This window comes from Schistocerca serialis, chromosome 5, assembly GCF_023864345.2.
Source record: "Schistocerca serialis cubense isolate TAMUIC-IGC-003099 chromosome 5, iqSchSeri2.2, whole genome shotgun sequence".
NCBI lineage: Eukaryota > Metazoa > Arthropoda > Insecta > Orthoptera > Acrididae > Schistocerca > Schistocerca serialis.
This window is the reverse complement of record NC_064642.1, coordinates 794,165,831-794,188,329: the sequence shown is the minus strand read 5'-3', so window position 1 is coordinate 794,188,329 and position 22,499 is coordinate 794,165,831. Positions and strand designations below refer to the sequence as shown.

At 41.6% G+C, this 22,499-nt stretch overlaps 1 protein-coding gene across 1 annotated transcript in view; it reads right to left on the bottom strand.

Moving 5' to 3' along the window:
- The window catches only part of LOC126481329 (endothelial differentiation-related factor 1 homolog), an 82,825-nt gene that overhangs the window by 4,948 nt on the left and 55,378 nt on the right, over positions 1–22,499 (bottom strand). The gene's annotated exons all lie outside the window — the stretch shown is intronic.

Sequence of the window (22,499 nt, the reverse complement as noted above, 5' to 3'; positions counted from 1 at the left end):
GGACCATGAAAGGGAGAGCCCCAAGGGACCTCTTCCTAGTTAGTGAAGCTGGAGATGGTTTTGGCACCTCTGGCTGGAGGATGAGAACCGGTGTCCCTGGCAGTTGGGGAACCAATGGTCCCGAAGCGGGTGCGACGGGAAGACATATGTCCGAATTTCATACACTGGAAGCATCTAACAGGAGGAGGAACATAGGTTTTCACGTCACAATGTTAGACCCTGACTTTCTCAGGCAACACATCACCCCCAAAAGCCAAGATGAAGGTCCTGGTAGCAACTCTGTTTTCCCTTGCTCCCCTGTGGTCACAACAGATGAAGCATACACCCCTTCACTCTAATTTGGCCTGCAGCTCATTGTCAGACTGCAGAAGAAGATCACAGTGAAAGATGATGCGCTGGACCATACTGAGACTCTTGTCTGGAGTGGCAGTCATGGGAATGTCACCCAACTTTTCACAAGAGAGCAGCACCTGTGACTGGGCAGGAGATGGCATTTTGATCAGAAGGGAGCCGCTCTCCGTCTTAGGGATGGCGGCAACTTCCCTATATTTGTCCTGAATGTTTTACATAAGAAGTAAAGCTTTGTGGCCAATAGCTGTGTCCCCATCAATCCCTCACACAGACCAAGTACTGGGGGAAGAATTTTGTTCCTTGTTGTTTAACCGCGAGTTCCTCCTACAGCACGGCATGGGAAGGGAACGTATTGGGATCATACACAGTGGCATCATATGAGGCCTTTACGCTGCTGGGGCCATGTGAGCACCAGCGAGATAAAAGTTTATGTCTCTTCATGTGTCAACTATCTGCCATGGTACCACCCACTCTGAACAGGGGCTCTCCCAATGGTTGCCACCCAGCCACAGCTGCAGCTACCTGGCCAGTAACCTGCTGCCAGGAGTCCCCATACCCTAGTCATGACGGGCACATACACTATGCGATCAAAAGTATCTAACACCCCCAAAAATAAACATTACTATTATTAGGTGCATTGTGCTGCCACCTACTGCCAGGTACTTCATATCAGCAACCTCAGTAGTCATTAGAGTGTCATTAGAAGTGGGAGAGAGCAGAATAGGGCGCTCCGAGGAACTCGCGCACTTCGAACATGGTCAGGTGATTGGGTATCACTTCGTGTCATACATCTGTTCACGAGATTTCCACACTTGTAAACATCCCAAGGTCCACTGTTTCCAATGTGATAGTGAAGTGGAAACATGAAGGCACATGTACAGCACAAAAGCCTACAGGCCGACCTCGTCTATTGATTGACAGACTGCCGACAGTTTAAGAGGATCGTAATATGTAATAGGCAGACTTCTATGCAGACCATCAAGCAGGTATCCCAAACTGCATCAGGATTCAGTGCAAGTACTATGACAGTTAGGCAGGAGGTGAGAAAACTTGGGTTTCATAGTCTAGCGGCTGCTCATAAGCCACACATCACTCTGGTAAATGCCAAATGATGCCTTGCTTGGTGTAATGAGTGTAAACACAGGACGACTGAACAGTGGAAAAATCCTGTGTGAAGTGACAAATCACGGTACATAATGTGGCGATCTGATGGCAGAGTGCGAGTATGGTGAATGCCCAGTGAACATCATCTGCCAGCATGTGTAGTGCCAATAGTAAAATTCGTAGGCAGTGGTGTTATGGTGTGATCGTGTTTTTCATGGAGGGGGCTTGCACCCCTTGTTTTGCATGGAACTATCACAGCACAGGCCTACATTGATGTTTTAAGCACCTTCTTGCTTCCCACTGCTGAAAAGCAATTCGGGGATGGCAACTGCATCTTTCAACACGATCGAACAACTGTTCGTAATGCACAGCCTGTGGCAGAATGGTTACACAAAGATAACATCCCCATAATAGACTGGCCTGCACAGAGTCCTGATCTGAATCCTATAGAACACCTTTCGGATCTTTTGGAATGCCGACTTCGTGCCAGGCCTCACCAACTACATCAATACCTGGGCTTCCATTCCCCAAGAAACCTTACAGCACCTGATTGAACGTATGCCACCGAGAGTGGAAGCAGTCATCAAGGCTAAGGGTGAGCCAACACCACATCGAATTCCAGCATTACCGATGGAGGGCACCACAAACTTTTAATTAATTTTCAGCCAGGTGTCCGGATACTTTTGATCACGTAGTGTACTCCATGGCTTATATGGGGAGTGTGCAGCGCAGGAATAGACAGTGCCACCTCTGCTTGGTCAACGGCCTACCATCTGGTGGGTACCTGACAACCCCCTCCCCTGCCAACAATGGGACAGCTAATGTGCTGTGTTTTGGGCATACTACAACAACAGGAAGGAAGGGTGCCGGGGTGGAAGGGCACGATGGGTGACTGCACGATTCTCACTTCTGCAAGATATGGAAAAGGTGGCACATCAAACCCAATACTGGAGACCCCACAATCATTACTAGAAGGTGAAGACAGCACTGGGAGTGAAACTAGAAATCAAGACCAAACTCCTGAACCAAGCCCGAGCAAGGTCTGCACTAAAAGGACCATATTACAAAGTGATAGGAGGAAATGGGGGTAAGCCAGAAGAGGAAAGAGAGAGGAGAGTGGCACAGGAATGGACCAGGATGCTGTGGAGGTTGAGTGGATCTCAGAGGATGTCCCCCATTTCACAGAACGATTATAGATAATCAAAGCTCTGACAAAGGGGATGTGGTTCAGTTGTTCCAGTCTGGGGTGGTACTGGATGATGCAGTGGGCGCACTTTTGTAGCTGGTCCTTGGAAGTGGTGGGAGGATTGGCAGGAAGTGAGAATATGGCAGGGGAAATGTTTGTGGACAAAGCCTGGGCAACAGTGCTGGTCTGCAAAGGCCTTTTGTCAGGCCTTCAGCGAACTGAGCAAAGTAGTTCTTTTTATTACATATGTACTAACCCCAGGTGGCTAGACTGTATGGGAAGTACTTTTTTTGTGTGGAAGAGCTGGCAGCTGTCGAAATGTGGGTACTCTTGGTGACTTTAATGTTGACAGTTGTGTGGATGGAGCCATCAGAGACGAGACGGTCAGTGTCTAAGAAGATGGCATACAGCATTGAGGAAGACCAAGTGAAGCAGGTAGGAGAGAAGGCGTTGAGGTTGTGAAGGAATGAGGTTGGGTGTCTTGGTCACAAGTCCAGATAATGTTCGCAGCAACATGAAGTCAATATTGATCATTTTTTTGACATTTGGGAAACAGTGTGTAAGGAGTTTGTTCCACATGGTCAGACTGAACGGGCAATTTTACTGCGAGGTTTTGAGGCGACTGAGGGAAAATGTTCAGTGCAAGTGGGCAGAGTTGTCGAAAAGAAAGACTGGTTGGTGCACCATGACAACACACCCAGGCACACCTCACTGGTTGTGAAGGAATTCCTGGCCAGAAACAAGATAGCAATTGCCCTCACCATGCTCACCAGATCTAGCCCTATGTGACTTCTACCTGCGTCCGAAGATAAAAATCACATTGAAAGGGTGACTGACTCAATTGAAGACATCCATGTGCAACCCAACAGGTCCTGAACACCCTTAACTCTGCAGATTTCCAGGAGTGCTTCCAAAAATGTGAACACTGGAAGCGCTCCATACATGACCAAGGTGACTATTCTGAAAGTGACAGAGGACATTATGATGTGAGTATAGTTTTCCAATTTTTACAATGAAATTCTCTGGTATTTTGGGTAGAACCTCATATGGTCTATCTCCTGGCACAAACCTGTTATTTGAAGATGACCTCCTGACATTAACACAACCAATCTGTCATTTGAACTATTTTTCTCCACAGTTTCCTGTTGACCAGTGACCACGTCATCAAACGAATCCACACCAGGAAGTGGTCACTGGAATGCAAATTTGTGACAACTTCCCACTGAACTGTCTGCAACAGCTAGGGAGTAAAACCAGGGGACAATGGCTGAAGATGACCCTGTAGCTCTAAAAAAGTGTGTCATCTGACCAGAGTTCAAAATGCAGATATTACTTAAATGGACAATTCACACGATAATTCGACTCCTGGAGCAAGTGATAGCCGAGTCCTACCGCACACTGTGTGCCTCGAGGTCCCCTAAGAGGAGGAACGGATGGGAGAAGTGTCCAGAAGAATTTAGTTAGTGCATCTGCATCCAACCAACTATGAGGTGGAAGACAAAGAACGAACTGTGACTTTTAACTGGTACGAGAACGCCCACTGCAACTGCTTGTATGGGTGTGGAAAGAGGGACAGGAAAGGAGTGGCATCTGTCAAACAAAACAGCCAATCCATCCTTAGTTGTATCTCCAATATAATCATATTTGCTGCACCGCAGGGGTGGTAGCCCCATAATGCATGTGTGTCGATGACTTCAAACAGTTTCTTGTAAGCATATACAGAGCAGTCTTTCCTGGGCTAGCAGTTGTAATTCTTCCAAATGTGACTGGTATCCATTTAAGTTCCACTGCAACACGGAAGCCACTGTGGGAGCCATTGATTGGCAATGATTGTCAGGTCTTCCCTCCCCAGTGGCAGTGATTTACCAGAGATGTCCGGGGGAACATTAGATGGTGCCTGGATTTTCAGTTCCTCCATGTGGATGTGAATATCCTCGACAATAAAATCACCATCACAAAGGGAGAGCACTCAATTATCTGAACATTTAGCTACTTTTGATTTCTAACGACTTTTTGTATGATATTTTTTTACTTAGGGGAGGAGTTGCTTGCATGGTAGTGAGAAAAGCTAGAGGGCTTCTGATGATATGAAGTGGTATGTGGCTGAGGTTCGAAGTCCATTGTTGACATCTTCCGAATGATTACAGGTTCGAGTGTAGCTTTTACTCCCACAGGTACGCTGCCAACTGCACGTACTCTTAACTTTAATCCGTGGTATGAGTTTGTGTGGTGGAATCACACTTGGTGACTATCTTTGTCAGAGGCGATGCAACAGTAGTAGTGAACATCGCAGATTGCACAGTTTTGAATGCTTTTTTAGCTTCACTATAGGGTGGTGGTTGTTGTGGTCTTCAATCCAGAGACTGGTTTGATGCAGCTCCCCATGCTACTCTATCCTGTGCAAGCTTCTTCATCTCCCAGTACCTACTGCAACCCACATCCTTCTGAATCTGCTTAGTGTATTCATCTCTTGGTCTCCCTCTACGATTTTTACCATCCACACTGCCCTCCAATACTAAATTGGTGATCCCTTGATGCCTCAGAACATCCTCCTACCAACCGATCCCTTCTTCTAGTCAAGTTGTAGCACAAATTTCTCTTCTGCCCAATTCTATTCAATACCTCCTCATTAGTCATGTGATCTACCCATCTAATCTTCAGCATTCTTCTGTAGCACCACATTTCGAAAGCTTCTATTCTCTTCTTGTCCAAACTATTTATCGTCCATGTTTCACTTCCATACATGGCTACACTCCATACAAATACTGTCAGAAACGACTTCCTAACACTTAAAGCTATACTTGATGTTAACAAATTTCTCTTCTCCAGAAACGCTTTCCTTGCCATTGCCAGTCTAGTTAATATCCTCTCTACTTCGACCAACCTCAGTTAGTTTGATCCCCAAATAGCAAACCTCATTTACTACTTTAAGCGTCTCATTTCCTAATCTAATTCCCTCAGCATCACCCGACTTAATTCAACTACAATTCAGTATCCTCATATTGCTTTTGTTGATGTTCATCTTATATCCTCCTTTCAAGACACTGTCCATTCCGTTCAACTGCTCTTCCAGGTCCTTTGCTGTCTCTGACAAAATTACAAAGTCATCAGCGAACCTGGAAGTTTTTATTTCTTCTCCATGAATTATAATTCATACTCCAAACTTTTCTTTTGTTTCCTTTGTTGCTTCCTCAATATACAGATTGAATAACATCAGGGATATGCTACAACTCTGTCTCACTCCCTAACCAAAAACTGCTTCCCTTTCATGCCCCTTGACTCAGAACTGCCATCTGGTTTCTGTACAAATTGTAAATAGCCTTTCGATCCCTGTATTTTACCCCTGCCACCTTCAGAATTTGAAAAAGAGTTTTCAAGTCAACATTGTCAAAAGCAAGTCTACAAATGCTAGAAACATAGGTTTGCCTTTCCTTAATCTATCTTCTAACATACGTCGTAGGGTCAGTATTGCCTCAAGTGTTCCAACATTTCTACGGAATTCAAACTGATCTTCCCCGAGGTTGGCTTCTACCAGTTTTCCACTCGTCTGTAAAGAATCCGCGTTAGTGTTTTGCAGCCGTGACTTATTGAACTGATAGTTCGGTAATTTTCACATCTGTCAACAGCTGCTTTCTTTGGGATTAGAATTATTATATTCTTCTTTAAGTCTGAGGGTATTTCACCTGTCTCATACATGTTGCTCACCACATGGTAGAGTTTTGTCAGGACTGGCTCTCCCAAGGCTGTCAGTAGTTCTAAGGGAATGTTGTCTACTCCCAGGGCCTTGTTTTGACTTAAGTCTTTCAGTGCTCTGTCAAACTCTTCATGCAGTATCATATCTCCCATTTCATCTACATCTATGTCCTCTTCTATTTCCATAATATTGTCTTTAAGTACATCGCCCTTGTATAGACCCTCTATATACTCCTTCCACCTTTCCTCTTTCCCCTCTTTGCTTAGAACTGGTTTTCCATCTGAGCTCTTGATATTCATACAAGTGTATCTCCTTTCTCCAAAGGTCTCTCTAATTTTCCTGTAGGCAGTATCTATCTTACCCCTACATCCTTACATTTGTCTCTAGCCATTGCACTTCCTGTCGATCTCTTTTTTTAAATGTTTGTATCCCTTTTTGCCTGCTTCATTTACTGCATTTTTGTATTTTCTCCTTTCATCGATTAAATTCAATATACCTTCTGTTACCAAGAATTTCTACTAGCCCTCGTCTTTTTACCAACTTGATCCTCTGCTGCCTTCACTATTTCATCCCTCAAACCTGCCCATTCTTCTTCTACTGTATTTCTTTCCCCCATTGCTGTAAATTGTTCCCTTATGCTGTCCCTGAAACTCTGTACAACCTCTGGTTTAGTCAGTTTATCCAGGTCCCATCTCCTTAAATTCCCACCTTTTTGTAGTTTCTTCAGTTTTAATCTACAGTTCATAACCAATAGATTGTGGTCAGAGTCCACATCTGCTCCTGGAAATGTCTTAAAATTTAAAACCTGGTTCCTAAAACTCTGTCTAACCATTATATAATCTATCTGAAACTTTCCAGTACCTCCAGGCCTCTTCCATGTATACAACCCTCTTTCATAATTCTTGAACGAAGTTATGCTCTGTGCAAAATTCTACCAGGTGGCTTCCTCTTTCATTTCTTACCCCTACTCCATATTCACCTAATAGATTTCCTTCTCTTCCTTTTCCTACTGTCGAATTCCAGTCCCCCATGACTATTAAATTTTCGCTTCCCTTCACCATCTGAATAATTTCTTTTATCTCCGCATACATTTCATCAACCTCTTCGTCAAAATCTGTGGAGCTAGTTGGCATATAGACTTTTACTACTGTAGTAGGGGTGGGCTTCGTGTCTACCTTGGCCACAATAATACATTCACTATGCTGTTTGTAGTAGCTTACCCACACTCCTATTTTTTATTCATTATTAAACCTACTCCTGCATTACCCCTATTTGATTTTGTATTTTTCACCATAGGGTATCCATCTCTTTAACTTTCAATTCCAGTTTTTCTTTCTTCATTATGAACCCCATACTTTGCTTCATAGTGGGTGATCCCCACAACAATTTAATACATTTCAGAAGAACTGTACAAGAATGGCCCAACTTGCAAGCTGAGCCTCTAAAATTTGCAAACGTAGCCACCCTGTCACATGCCATAGTGGTATGACCAAATCTTTGGCACCTGAGTCATCGCACTAGACTGGGAACAAACAGTCAAACCTTTAAGACGGATATAACCTGCAAGGATTTGTTAGGCAATTCTGAAGTACTGTACGTTACAATAGATGTTGCAGTTTATTCCAATGTGCCATTAACTCTCCTCATATAGTACTGTAGTTCTACATCTACATCTACATTTATACTCCGCAAGCCACCCAACGGTGTGTGGCGGAGGGCACTTCACGTGCCACTGTCATTACCTCCCTTTCCTGTTCCAGTCGCGTATGGTTCACGGGAAGAACGACTGTCTGAAAGCCTCCGTGCGCGCTCTAATCTCTCTAATTTTACATTCGTGATCTCCTCGGGAGGTAGAAGTAGGGGGAAGCAATATATTCGATACCTCATCCAAAAACGCACCCTCTCGAAACCTGGCGAGCAAGCTACACCGCGATGCAGAGCGCCTCTCTTGCAGTCTGCCACTTGAGTGTATTAAACATCTCCGTAACGCTATCACGGTTACCAAATAACCCTGTGACGAAACGCGCCGCTCTTCTTTGGATCTTCTCTATCTCCTCCGTCAGACCGATCTGGTACGGATCCCACACTGATGAGCAATACTCAAGTATAGGTCGAACGAGTGTTTTGTAAGCCACCTCCTTTGTTGATGGACTACATTTTCTAAGCACTCTCCCAATGAATCTCAACCTGGTACCCGCCTTACCAACAATTAATTTTATATGATCATTCCACTTCAAATCGTTCCGCACGCATACTCCCAGATATTTTACAGAAGTAACTGCTACCAGTGTTTGTTCCGCTATCATATAATCATACAATAAAGGATCCTTCTTTCTATGTATTCGCAATACATTACATTTGTCTATGTTAAGGGTCAGTTGCCACTCCCTGCACCAAGTGCCCCGCTGCAGATCTTCCTGCATTTCGCTACAATTTTCTAATGCTGCAACTTCTCTGTATACTACAGAACCTCAAGATGAGCTATGTACTGTTTAGGTGAATGGTTGGTGAGGCAAACAAAGTCTTGCCGCCCCCCCCCCCCCCCCACACAACCACCGCCGCCATCACCACAACTACTCCGCCCCCTCCCCCCAATTATGCAAGACTTGCTTAGGCAAGTGCCACCCACATTTTTCTATTCATCACTTAACTCCTCAAGGGCGATCTCATTTGTATCAGAGCAAGAAACCATACCTATACAGAAATTAAGGGTGTTCCAAAACTCAGGCAAAACAGTCACCTAAGGCCATGCATTCCAGAAGCTTAGATACTTTGGTTTGAAATGGTGGCTTCAACTAGAAGTGTTGCATTATGAAGTCACGTATCACTTTAAAGACCCACCAATACCTTCCAACACCTTGCAAGTATAGAACGGGGAGACCTCCTCAATGGTTCCCTCTGCTCTCTTGATTACAATAGAAGTTTTATGGCAGGCCGGTACCCTGTTACTATAATTCTGAGACTGCTTCTTGGGCAGACTGACCAACTGAGTGCTCTATATTGTGTATTGATATTGTGTATTGTGTGGGTGTAGGCACTACGCAACGGTACACCCATCCCATCAGGAGTAGATGACGTTTTACGTCGCTCCACAAGGATGCCCCGAGCCACTAGGGAAACAAATTTTGACACAGACAGAGCCCCATGTGCCTAAGCAAGTCTTGTATAATTGGGGGGAGGGGGGGGGGAGTAGTTGTGGTGATGGCAGCGGTGGTTGTGTGTGTGTGTGGGGGGGGGGGGGGGGGGGGCAGCAAGACTTTGTTTGCCTCACCAACCATTCACCTAAACAGTACATAGCTCATCTTGAGGTTTAAACCAAACAATGGAAACTCCAGGTAGGAATATCAACAATGTAGGAAAAGATAGATTGTTACTTACCACAAAGAAGACAAGTCAAGCTTCAGACAGGCACAACTAAGACACACACTTACATCTTTTAATTATGTCTGCCTGCAACTTTGTGTGTCTTCTTTAGTGTGAGTACCAATCTGTCTTTTCCTCCATTGTTAATGCATCTTGAGGTTGAGGTTTTTACAGTGTTATCTACCTTACTCACTGTGCAGGCGGTGAAACCAAGGTTCTTATTCTCCGAAACACCCAACATCCACCCACCACACCTAACAATTGACCCTGAAGTATGCCCAGAGTTTACAGTACAAGATGTCTGGTGGTGTTGTCCAGTCCCCAGCTCAGGAAACCCATGGTCACTGTATCCACACCCTGCCACTGCTGGCAGAGCTCCCTGCCTGAGAAAAACACTGCCCACCTTTCCCTTGGTTGTAGGACGTTTCGTCAGGACCCTCCGCAGAAGGCTGTCTGGCTTGAGTTTTCCTGCCAGTAGCTATGCCTGCATAGCCGTCAATGTCACTGAGGCCCCATGTCCTGTTAAGGTGGTGTCCCCTGTGAGACATGTATTTTCTGTAACTCTAAAACTAAGGCCACTAGCAAAGTTCTATGAAGTGAAGGTGTCCAAAGGTTGATGAACTTTTCTCCTACATATTCCCCACAGTCTAGTTGACAGTGGTGGGGGCCTTTGTTCACAGGTATGAAGATGATACAGCCGTAAAGGATAGCTCGGAAACCAGCAGAGCAATTCGTCGAGCCTCAGTTCATTATACTCTATTAGGGTTTGAGATTTCTCAGAGTTATTCAGGAAGGATTGAGAGGTGACTTAATTACAAAGTTTCTCAAATGCCTTGAGAAGTGGTGAGGAGGAGGAATACTTTGGGGTGGAAATGCTGCAGGCAGAGACTGATGCTTCCTCTGTTGCTGTGGGCTGGTACTAAGTAGTAAAGTGGCATTTCCAACTGAAGCCGTGAATAAATCAGTTACCTTTAACTAGGGCAGTGTGACTGGATCTGTATGTGGGTCTGCAGGTTAGGCAGTTTGATATAATTCTGTCTCCTCATCAGAGAGGTGTCTTGATGACAAGTTTCTGTCTGAAATTGGCCTGGGATGGGGGGGTATCAGAGGGTGGTTATGGCTATCGCTGAGATTGTGTGGGAGACATAGTGGGAAAGGGAGGTCAAGCTGGACTTTTTGTTTTAGAGTAGGGAAGAGAGGTTTGGTAAGGGGCAGTGTCGTGGATGGTGGTTGCGAGAGAGGTAAAACAGATGTCACTTTTGATGTATTTGACCAACACAGTTAAAAGCTACCTCAGTTGGTGTGAAGTGTTTTGTTTAAATTTACAGCTGGATTCAACAGAACTATACTGAATGAGTTCAGAAAACAAGGAGCTGGAAGGTGGATTTTAAACAGAGACAGAAACTGATCATAATGGTGGTTGGCTGAGGCAACATATAGATCAAGTGCAAGGTGGGAAAGAACCAAGGATTCATCAGTTTGAAATTTAAGAAGAGATAGTTGGAAAAATGTGTTGCTGCCAGAGGTGAGAACTTTCAGTTGAAAGTTTTAGGACTATTGACAAATGTGGAGCCAGACTAGAGGAAAAGTATGTGGGACTGTATTCTGGTCACGGACAGAGAAAGTCTGAAGTAACTATCCCATTTATACAGGATAACACACCATCATGAACATTTCAAGGTACTGAAACGAAGTTAATTGGAAACTTAAAGATCCAGAGGGATAGGTAAATATGTTTACGTATAATCCACTACACTTTTTAATGGCATTTGATAGCTCTTAAAATAACGAGCGTGGTGATATAACACTTGTGTTTAAACCTTTGGCAAAAATATTTGACAAATGTGAAAATTTGAAGACAAGGCAGCAGGAAGTGACTATTGTAGTGTAAACACTATCAAGTGGGAATCTCGTAGCAAGTCTGCTGCTGTTACAGGCCTTTTGACTGATTACTTGTTTCCACAAAAACTGTCCACTTATACAGGAGTGTGTGCAACTACCTGGAATTTTCTTCCTAAGACATTTTTTGTAACACTAGAGGTTATCACAGAGTTCTATTTACAAAGATGGTAGCTGCCTCTGTATCTGTGTTACATACAGTAGTGCCAGGAGGCAATATGTTTTATAATAGTAGCATAGGCCTATTTTATGCCACAGGTAACGATGGAGCATCACACGAGTGCTCCCACTTGTCTGCATTTACACTGTGATTGCTGTTTCTAGCCATCTTGCCTTTCAATTTTAGGAAATTAAGCTAATATTTTAGCAAAAAGTTTCGAAACTAACTTTCACGAGAGCTATATCATTGTTCTCTTCTTTTCCCGAGCTTTTAAATGCCGTTAAAGAAGTATATCGTTTGATTACAAAAATTACTAGTAACTTCAATATTTCAAGTGATACAAGAGTTAAGCACCAAAATTATGTCTCCTCTGCCTGCTATCATTTGCCAAATACCTTGTTTCGATCTTTAACCATTCACAAAATAACAGGGGTTTTATGTTTTACGCAAATCACCCTTATTAAGCCTTCAACTTCATTTATGGTCTCATTGGTCAACTTCAGACACACTCTTAATCACTGTGCCTTTATAAATCAAACATAAAAATAGGCAGACATCTATGGGAACTATGGTGGACACGTCCAATGCCAACCTTTCAATAGGCTGTATGGTAGAGGAGTTATCAACATCAGATATTTGGCTCCCTGGTTTTGCACAGCTCTCCAGTCTAGATTAACAGTGAGAAAATAGTTCTCCACTTTCCTGCAACAGTAACTCCTTTCCCTAACTCAAATTCATATGGTCCATTTCCAGAGCCAGAGCAACCTACATTGACATAACCCTCCCTCTCACTGGAGCTTTCATCCAAAACTCAGTTCACATAAAATAACCCAGTAAGCAGCAATACTTCGCTCAAAAGCTGCCACTGATTCACTACAAACCTAGGCATCTGTGGCAAACATTTCTGGACCAACAAAAAAATTCTTCTACACAGACAACAGCTGCCTTCCCCAGGCTTCCCTCTACTGCAGCTACCAAACTGATGTTGTCCAGACAAATCTCAGCAGTCTTCTCCTTCAATAAATACAGCTTCCATTTTGAAAAATCTGACACGCGATGCTTAATACCCAGTAGCACACATTACATAGCCAGGTCCCTACTTAAATTGAGAATCTCTACAAGATATCCTTACCATGCTATCACCGCCTCCTTCCGTAGCCTTCGTAACCTACAGAGTGTCCTAATCAAGTGTCCCTAGTCTTTATTTCCACCCTTATAATTGTTCCCCCAATAAAACTTGCCCCTCTGCACCCACCCATCAACACTCCAACTCCACCACAAGCAAATTCTACAAATTTGAAAGTGGAGCATATGTATGTTATCTACCAGCTAATGTGATCCCTGTATTTGTTTTTGTTGGAATGGTATGGCTGGTAGAGTGTATGACTGCACATGAACTGCCTAGTTAAGATACACCCAATATCCAGTTGCTGAGTATATTCTACAGCCCATGTGGGCAACCGGCCGCCCATGGTCTGCTCATGGCCCATAAAAATAACTTCGTGCCTACATCTGTGCTTCACACCGGTAGTAGGTGACAATGGCACATGAATTACTGACTCCTTGTAAATGTGCTGATTTGAGCAATGGCAACAGGGTCCATAACTTGGTGAATAACTAGTACTCTGCTGTCAGTCCACGCGCAAAGCTCTGTGCTAGTTGTTTGTTAATTTCGTATCAGTCTTTCCGTGCATCTTACTGAGTTTATTCACATAATGTCTGACATTCATGAAAGTAGATGCTAAAGATCACCAACTCAAGGAGAAATAGATAAAGAGTATTATTTCTTTACCAAGTGTAGAGAGAAAAGTTTCTGCTGCTTGTGCAGTTAACCACTATCTGTTATTGAGGAACATACAGTAAAACCCCATTTTTATGTTCCTGCACCCTGCATTTTGTTTCCCCGCTTTTTACATTTATTTTTTTGGTCCCAACAGAAGTCCTATTCTTTCAGTACAATGCTTTCCCATCACTAATGACTGTGTTACAATGTTTCTGGGAATTTAAGTTTTCTTTGATGTTATAATGACCTTTAACATTAATTTTCACACAGATTTATTTAAAAAATGTGTTGTATTCCTGCTCAAATTCAGTCTTGGAACAAAGCAGAAAACACAGACTACAAGTTATTGATCATGTAACATACCAGTAGCACGTTAAGCAAAATTTTCCACTGTCAGCATGTTGGGTCACAGGTTTGTAGTGTTTGGAAGGGTGGGAAAGTATGCTGTGTCACAGCCTTAACGATAATCATGATCTGATGGTAGTGACTAGTAGCAACCATGCTCCAGCTCAATGCATTTTATTACAGTGGCCTTAATTTAATTTCACAGTCATCTACAAAAATAAACACTTTGAAGACAGCCATCTCTATAATGGGCTTTCATCAATTGTCATTACTTCTATGTGAAATACCCGACAGAATTAATAGGCCTAACACAACTTATTTAAATCTTAAAGCAGGTTTATTGCATGGACCAACCAAAAATCTTCTTCATAATAATTATAAGCTGAAGGCCTACAAAATTTTTTTACTTAAAACTATATTTGTTTACACTTTTGACAGCAGTCTGAAGTTTTTGACCCTTCTTTACAAATTGAACAAATTAATCACACGTGTAACAAAAATTAACACTTACTTGTAGTTAAGCTTTCATTAAATATAGATTGCAACGGTTCTTATCATCAGACCACTTGCCGATCATCAAAGAAAAAATTCTTTCAATGTGAGCATTAGATGCCGGTATACTGAGAACGAAGCCAAGAATCTTATTTATCTCCTTTCGAACAACAAAATTCATTGTACAGGTTATCCTCATTTATGCCTACCTGAATATGAGTACGCATGTTCTGAAAATCATTAAAATTAACTGAAAACTTTAAGGACTGCGGGAGCAAGGACTGAAATGCAGCATTGTCAGAAATGTTTACATTTTTTACAATGTAAGTTTGAAAGGTATCATAAAATTCAACAAGATTCTTTGAATTTTCTTCTGATTGACAGAATTGGATCTATTTAAAATCTTGTGTGCATTGCTTCCAAAAAACGAGTCACCTTTTCTTCGCAAAATTTTCTTAGACAAAGCTTCAAAGGCACTACAGAACTCCATAATAGTTAAATCTCCAGATATTTTGAGGTTTCCAAAATAATATTTCCAATGTAAGAAAAAAATTGAACATATGCTCCAAGAATTAACATTTTGCTTGGATACTCATCACTAAAATATAATTTCAAAGCTTTAGGTGTTTCATTTCTGCTTTGATAATAACTTATTATTGGCTCCCAGTTTTTTATTAGCCTATCAACAGCTGATGTGAGGGATAGCCACCTAGTAGGCACATGCCTTAAAATTTCACATCAATCAGTACCAACAAAACTAAAAAAGATTTTAATTCTTCCCTATGTTTTGCTGACACTTAAAAGTGTCCATAAATGTTAACTATCATTTCTATGTCTACATCTAAGACATCAGAAACATTAAATGCCATTATGGATTATGTGATTTGTGCAGTTTGCTTTAAATATTTTGTTATTTTTCACACTGAACAATTTCATCATGGATTTATTTGTGCCATAATTGACACTAGCATTATTGCCACTATAAGAAGAAATGCTATTTACATTTAATGAATGAGATTCAAGACTGTTTTCTATCAAAGCATGAACACCATGAGCACTCATCTGCTTGTTCCACAACAGCTCACAGTCTCAGATTTGACTGAAATTCAGTACACTAATTCTACCATGTGTGGAACACCCAGGTACAAAGTATTAGTTTCTCCTGCCAATTAGTTCCAGAATTATGACTTGTGAAAGAAGGTGGCGTGACCTGGAAATTGGTTGATTGGTTTTGGGGTTTGATGGGGGCTAAACATCAAGGTCATCAGTCCCCAGTTCCAAATAGACATACTTGTAAAAGGCCTATACAGTAAAAGCGTAACCTCTAAACCCAGAGGGCAGGAACACCAAGGCGTACAGAGCTAAAATGAACACCGCAGTAACACAAAATAGAGGACACTTAAAAGGAGCAGAGCAAATAGTTGACTAGAGTAAAACAGACTACAGTGGTTGATGGATCAGGTGAAGGGTCAACCACTTAACTACAAATGAAGAACCTCCAGCTGGAAAGTGTCGATAGAGGTACCAACACAACTTTTTACCATAAAAGAAACTATTTTGGCAGCCATGTCACAATTAAAAGTCGCTGGAGTGGGTGTAGCCTGAGAAATCATTCAAGAGCGCCCACACTAGAGTAAGTGATAGAACCCAGCTGCACGGATAAAACGTAAAACTGAGTCGGCTATAGAGGCATCATCACCGAGAATTAAAGGAAGTGCAGCTGGTAAATTTAAGGACTGCCGCAAGGGGGCTAAAAGATGGACCACCGTCAGTCCTGCATCACAGCAACACTTGGGCAGGTTCTCACGACGAAGGAGATAGCTGTGGGTCAACCGCGTATGTCCAATTCGGAGACGGCAGAGGACAACTGAGTCCCTACTCGTGCCCCTCAAGGATGAGTTCCATACAGCCGTGGATGACTTGACCATGCGGAGCTTATTTGGCATGTTCAAGACAGACCATTCAGAGCTCCAGACATCACGGACCTTGCAATGTAGGGCTGACCAGAGGTCTCGTTCCACGAGACCAAGCTCCAGGGGTGGCAAAGTGGTGGCCTGCTTGGGCAACCGATCGACATGTTCGTTTCCTGGAATGCCGATGTGGCCCGGGGTCCACACAAACGTCACTGAACGACCATACTTAGCGAGAGCAAAAACAGCATCTTGAATACCTGGAAAATGCAACCAGCACCTGGCAATATCTTCAGACCCACCTTCAGGTCTTAATAACTTTTGAACTGTTCCACACAGTCCAGTGAAATTTTTACAACCCAGTAACATCCATTTAGAGAACACACACTATGAATCAAAACATCAACAACGTATTTCTGACGGAAAAAAAATATCCAAAAATGGGATTAAAAAAATGTAATACGTAAAAAGGTACCTATTGTAGGTGCCCTCTAAGCCAAATATAATTCACTCAAAAAGGGTATAAATTTTTTGTGGTAAGCTTAATGTGGTCTAAACACACACAGAACTTATCATGCCGATATGTCACAAAAACTGAGTTACATGGACACGAAAATACAAAAATTTGAAAAATTACCTGAAAAACATGGATTTTTGAAGTGTGGTAGCACAAAAGGGACAAGTGGCATCCAAGCCAAATTTCACACTCTGCGGAAGTAGACCATAATGATATATATCTCAAAATTTCAGCATGTTATTGCAAGACATTTGTGTACAATGGAAGTTGACAGATGTATTTGGTGATGTGGCCATTGTTCCACAACACAATTTTGTAAAAACATATCGTAAACTGTTCTGCGTCTTCTTATCCGCTCCCACAACTGTTTAATCACTAAGCAACAACATATAGACGGATTACCACAACCTTAACTGCTAAAAACCAGTCAATTGTGCTTCGAACAGAAGTTCTCCCACACTTTAGCTACTGTACTCTGTACATTGAGTGGCAAATTGTACTGTCTTCCTGACACTGTGGTAGGAACTTGAACTGTCATAAGAATATATTCAAAAGGAATCCAACACCTGTCTGCCAAACGTGGCCAATGAAATGCTCTTGCTGGTCCTGCTGGTGCCATGAAGTTCACAAATACATCACCTTCTGCTTCACAGCACTCTGCAACAAATCCTAAGTACCATTTGTCATCATAAACAGCAATAACATAGCAACCTGGTTGTATGCTGCTGCTTTTGCTTCTGAATCCTGAGTCAGACACACTGTGAAGACACATGTTGTGCACGAACCTATAGTTATAACCAGAACCTATAGTTATAACCAGACAGTCTGCTAATCTGCACATTGTCAGAGCCCGCTGGAGAGAAGTGATGATGGCTCCTTGTGCCTGCAACAGTTTAAATGTGTTCTATTCTGCTTTTTAGCAACTCTTCAACTGATTTCACCCCATCTTTTGAAACATAGAATGATTGTATGCCAGAGATATTTTTCTGTACCCAGGTAAATAATTGAAGAGGTGTTAGAATGTGACCTTCTGTAGGGTGCTGCAGACTAGCTCGTGATGCCATGCGCTTAATGGTAGCACCAATACCATCACATACATTTTTACGATGACTTGTTGCAAAAAAAGTCCATTCTGTGTCAATCTGAAAAACATGCATAAATTTTTGAGATTTTTACAGTTTTTGTACTGACTAGCTGCCCCATCACTGAAGTATTTCGCAAAATGTATGTGAGGCAGCTTGTTTTTCACATATGCCATGACAGGGCGAATGTGGGCATGAACTGCAATGGCATCATGAATTAAACAGTCACTAAAAATGCATAGGTTCATGACAGACACATCACCTGATTCACCTCTATAGTAAGCCGCAAATGGTTGGAGAGTTGCTAGACTATTGTCCCAATGGGTTCCTTGGATGGCATCTTGAACTATAAATGCATAATTTTCAGGAAAGTCTAGTATTACTACAATTTCATTTTGTTTCAAATTATCTTTACAAAACTGGAGATAAGCCGATTGTGCTGTTGCTGTGAAGCTGTTTGTGGTCAGTTTGTCTGTTTTTTGACAACACATTTCAAGAAAATCTTCCACTTTGCTTTGTTTCAAGAATTGTGTGATCCATGTGCGTCCATTGTTTATAAGAAACAAGTTCATCATCATCATCATCCATAAGGAGTTCACCATACAGTTTGTTATTCATGTGTTCTACAAGATTTGCCTTTTCACACCTGTGTATCATGCAACGGTAGGAACTGAAGTCACACACTAGCAGCTTCATTGCACCTCTGTCATCCAGACCAGAATCCTTTATAGCAGAAAACATCAGCTTAGCATTTTGATGGGTCTCTCATACACAGACATTGTGTGTGCCCCTTGCACTTACAGGCACAACCCATTTTGTCCGAAGATTGAAAAAAGATGATAAACCTACTTTGGTACTGGGATACTTTTCCTTGAATTTTACATATAGTTCTGGTATGTTGCATAGCAACAGTCTTTTTTGCATCTGTGCACGTACATTTCCCATTTTCACCGTTACATAGTCTTTTTTTCCAGGTATTATTCGGCTGTAGTCATTACTTTCATAAAACTCCGACACTAGCAACTTTATTTCTGAACTAAATTGCTTACCCTGAGCCTGCTTAAGTTGTGAAAGCACTCCTAGGGTTGCTTTTATTTTCCTAGCTTGCTTTACCATATATGTAGAAACATTGAATTCCTTTGGAGTGTAGTAAATAGACCAGCTGGAAGGTGCAGAATCAGAGCATTTCTGGCATGATTTCTGTTCCTTTAGAGCGGATAGTTCTTCCTCTTCCACCATTAGTGTGTCAGCTATTTTGTGTTTTAATTCCATTTGAGCTTCTTGTAGTTTTCTTCTACCATAGCTGGGCCTGTCTCTTTTCCCAACTTTGGGAGTCTTCATGGGAGACAAACCAAGAGCAGTCACTTAAGTATTTAATTGCTCATCCGCTGTGGTTGTAGGTGGCTGATACTCTTCGTCACTGTCATGTAAATTATCAGAATATTCTTCATTTTTTAGCAGTGTGCCACACCCGAACATAACTTTTGTCCTGGTTTCGTGTGAAGTCCCATGCACTGATTCACTTTCAATACTGATTTTATATCAATTTCTCTGAGGCTACACTTCAGTGTCTTTTTTATGAATCCGAAATGGATCAAAACAACAACTTTGTAGGAAATAATACTTATCCAGAAACACTTTCATATGATGATAAACACTAAAGTTTCCTGGAACTGTACTTCTTGTGCCCACAGGGTGTATCCCGCATCTCCATAGCAACAAATCTTGGTCCGATTCATTCGGATCATACAGTACGAAGCAGATGCCACATTTTGTCCCATATGTTGTTTTATGACAATCAGATGCTTGTGCTCTACCAATACTGCAACTTGTTTGAACAAAAGCACCACTAGTACACTCTTCTGCCTCCATACTGACTTTCCACAACAGTACTGACCAGTCTGAACTAGAATCTTAAAAACATGAGTAACCTGTAATTGTTGCTTGTTTCCTTTGTGTTCCTGCCTAACAATGACACATTCTGTCCCTGAAAACTACCATTGTTTAACTTTCTGTTGCTTAATGGTTCCCAACAATTGCTGCAGCTTTATCTGAAACAAGCTGTCTGCATCATCACTATTACTTGCTAAATCGTGTTAAAAGAAATGTAACCAAATACATCTCTGTCAACTTTTATTGTACACAAATGCCTTGCAATAACAAGTTGAAATTTTGCCACATATTATATTATGGTCTACTTATGCAGTATTTGAAATTTGGCTTGGATATCACTTGTCCCTTTTGTGATACCACACTTCAAAAATCCATGTTTTTCGGGTAATTTTTCAAATTTTCGTGTGCACGTAACTCTGTTTGTGTGACTGATACAGACAAGATGAGTTCTGTGCGTGTTTAGGCCACATTAAGCTTACAAAAAAAAAATTTATACCCTTTTTGAGTGAATTATATTTGGCATAGAGGGCACCTACAATATGTACCTTTTTATGTATTACATTTTTTTTAATCACATTTTGGAATTTTTATTTTTCCTCAGAAATATGTTGTTGGTGTTTTGATTCATAGAGTGTGTTCTGTAAGTGGATGTTACTGGGTTGTAAAAATTTCACTGGACTGTGCGGAATAGTTCCAAAGTTATTAAGACCATGAAGTTGGGTCTGAAGATAGATTGCCAGATGCGGGTTGCAATTTCCGGGTCACGCCACCCTCTTTCACAAGCCATAATTCTGGAACTAATTGGCAGGGGAACTTAAAATTTTGTACATGATTGTTCCACACTTGGTATCATTGGTGTCCTAAATTTCAGCCAAATCTGAGATTATCAGCTGGAACATTTTCTCAAATTGGTAGAATTGACATGGAATGACCCAGTTTATTTCTAATGCCAACACAAGGTTCAAAGTACCTGTTACTACAGGAAACATTTTCCTGTTCTTGAAATTCGACACACCTGAAGCCACAGAAAAAAAAGGTGCTACACTCCTCTGGATCATTAAGCACAGCTAGAAGATCACTTACACTTCTAGGCATTAATGCATTTTTTTGCAATAGACTCTGCTTTTGTCCAACCACAACCTATTTTTTTGGCCACATCCGAATCCATAAATACGTTCTTTGCAAGTTTATTTGCACAGTCCATACTAACATAACTTAGGTTGTGTTTCACTGTAGGATACACAAACGATAACTCGCCCACTGCAACTCTGTCAGATTCACCACTAGTGGGAGTATCACTCAGGCACTGAAAATAGCTGGATATCTGAGATGTGTTACTTCCCCTAGCTCTGCTTTTGTGTCCTTTGGTGTTCGCGTGCTGCTGACAATCTGTATTACCACCATGTGCTATGCTGAATTCATGCTTGCAAAGGGTGCAATACGCTCTAGAATTGTTTCCTTTTACAGGATTAACCCACAAATGAGTTTCTTCCCATTTCTTCTGATAAGTACAGAAGCACTTTCCGCACTTTTTATGCAGATATTTGGATTCTTCAATTTCGCGTAACTCGGACTAGGCCGAATGACAAAGAAACAACATAATCGCAATGTGACTTGTGACACCATGATGTGTTTTGTGTTCCCTACATATCGATGTAGTAACTGTATCAATAATACTATGCCGTAACGATTATCCAGCAAGGGTATTCAAAAAATATGCAGCAGGTTTAAATCTTAATCGGTGTCTTTCTCAAATACAGCAGATTGTATCTCCCACATAAAATAAAAATGGGAGACGGGAGTATGCTTAAAATTCAGAAGAATACGGGAGTTCCTGTATAATATGGGAGAGTTGGTAACTCTAGTATGAGGTCTTAGGCTGGTTCGACCTGATATCACACATAAACATTCCTCCTAAAGATGCTCCGTAACAAGTCAATTTCCGTACTCTTTCTCACCCCGAACTGAGTGACAACCTTGTTGGTAACAAACCATAGATTTTGTGCCTATTGTTCTCTGTTTACGAAGACCGCCAACTGTTTCAACAAAAATTTTGTTACAACTTTTATTCACCATAATTTTATAATGATTATGAATAATAAGTCTTATGCTAGGAAATATCCTTTAAATGTGGTTTCATGAAATACTTTTGCTCCTGTGCTTTATTTACACTATGCACAGGATCAGAATGAACAGCATTCAGCCACCGCCTTTGTTGTGATTATCAACTGAACGTGTCTGCAACAAAGAAGGGAACGTGCGTGTGTGTGTGTGTGTGTGTGTGTGTGTGTGTGTGTGTGTGTGTGTGGGGTGTGTGTGGGGTGTGTGTGGGGTGTGTGCGCGCGCGCGCCTTAGCACAAAGCCACTGCTTTTGTGATAATCATAAGAGTACTAAAACGTACAAACAGGCATTTCCTTCCTTGTTTCGATCACGTCGAATGGTGTAAATAAAACACAAAAACAGAAGTCTTTCATGAAACCACAGTAAAAAGACATTCATGCTTTAATGTGAGACGACTAATCAATAACCCTTTAAAATTACGGCGAATAAAACTTGTAATACAATAATGGTTAAAATACTAAATATGGCAGTCTTCGTAAACCAAGAATGAAAGTTATGAAATCTATAGCTTCTTGTATTTCCTATGCTTTGCTATATTTTATATTTTTCTGCATTTAAGACTTCTTTGACTCAGTCTGCTGAAAAGTGTAAAAAGGGT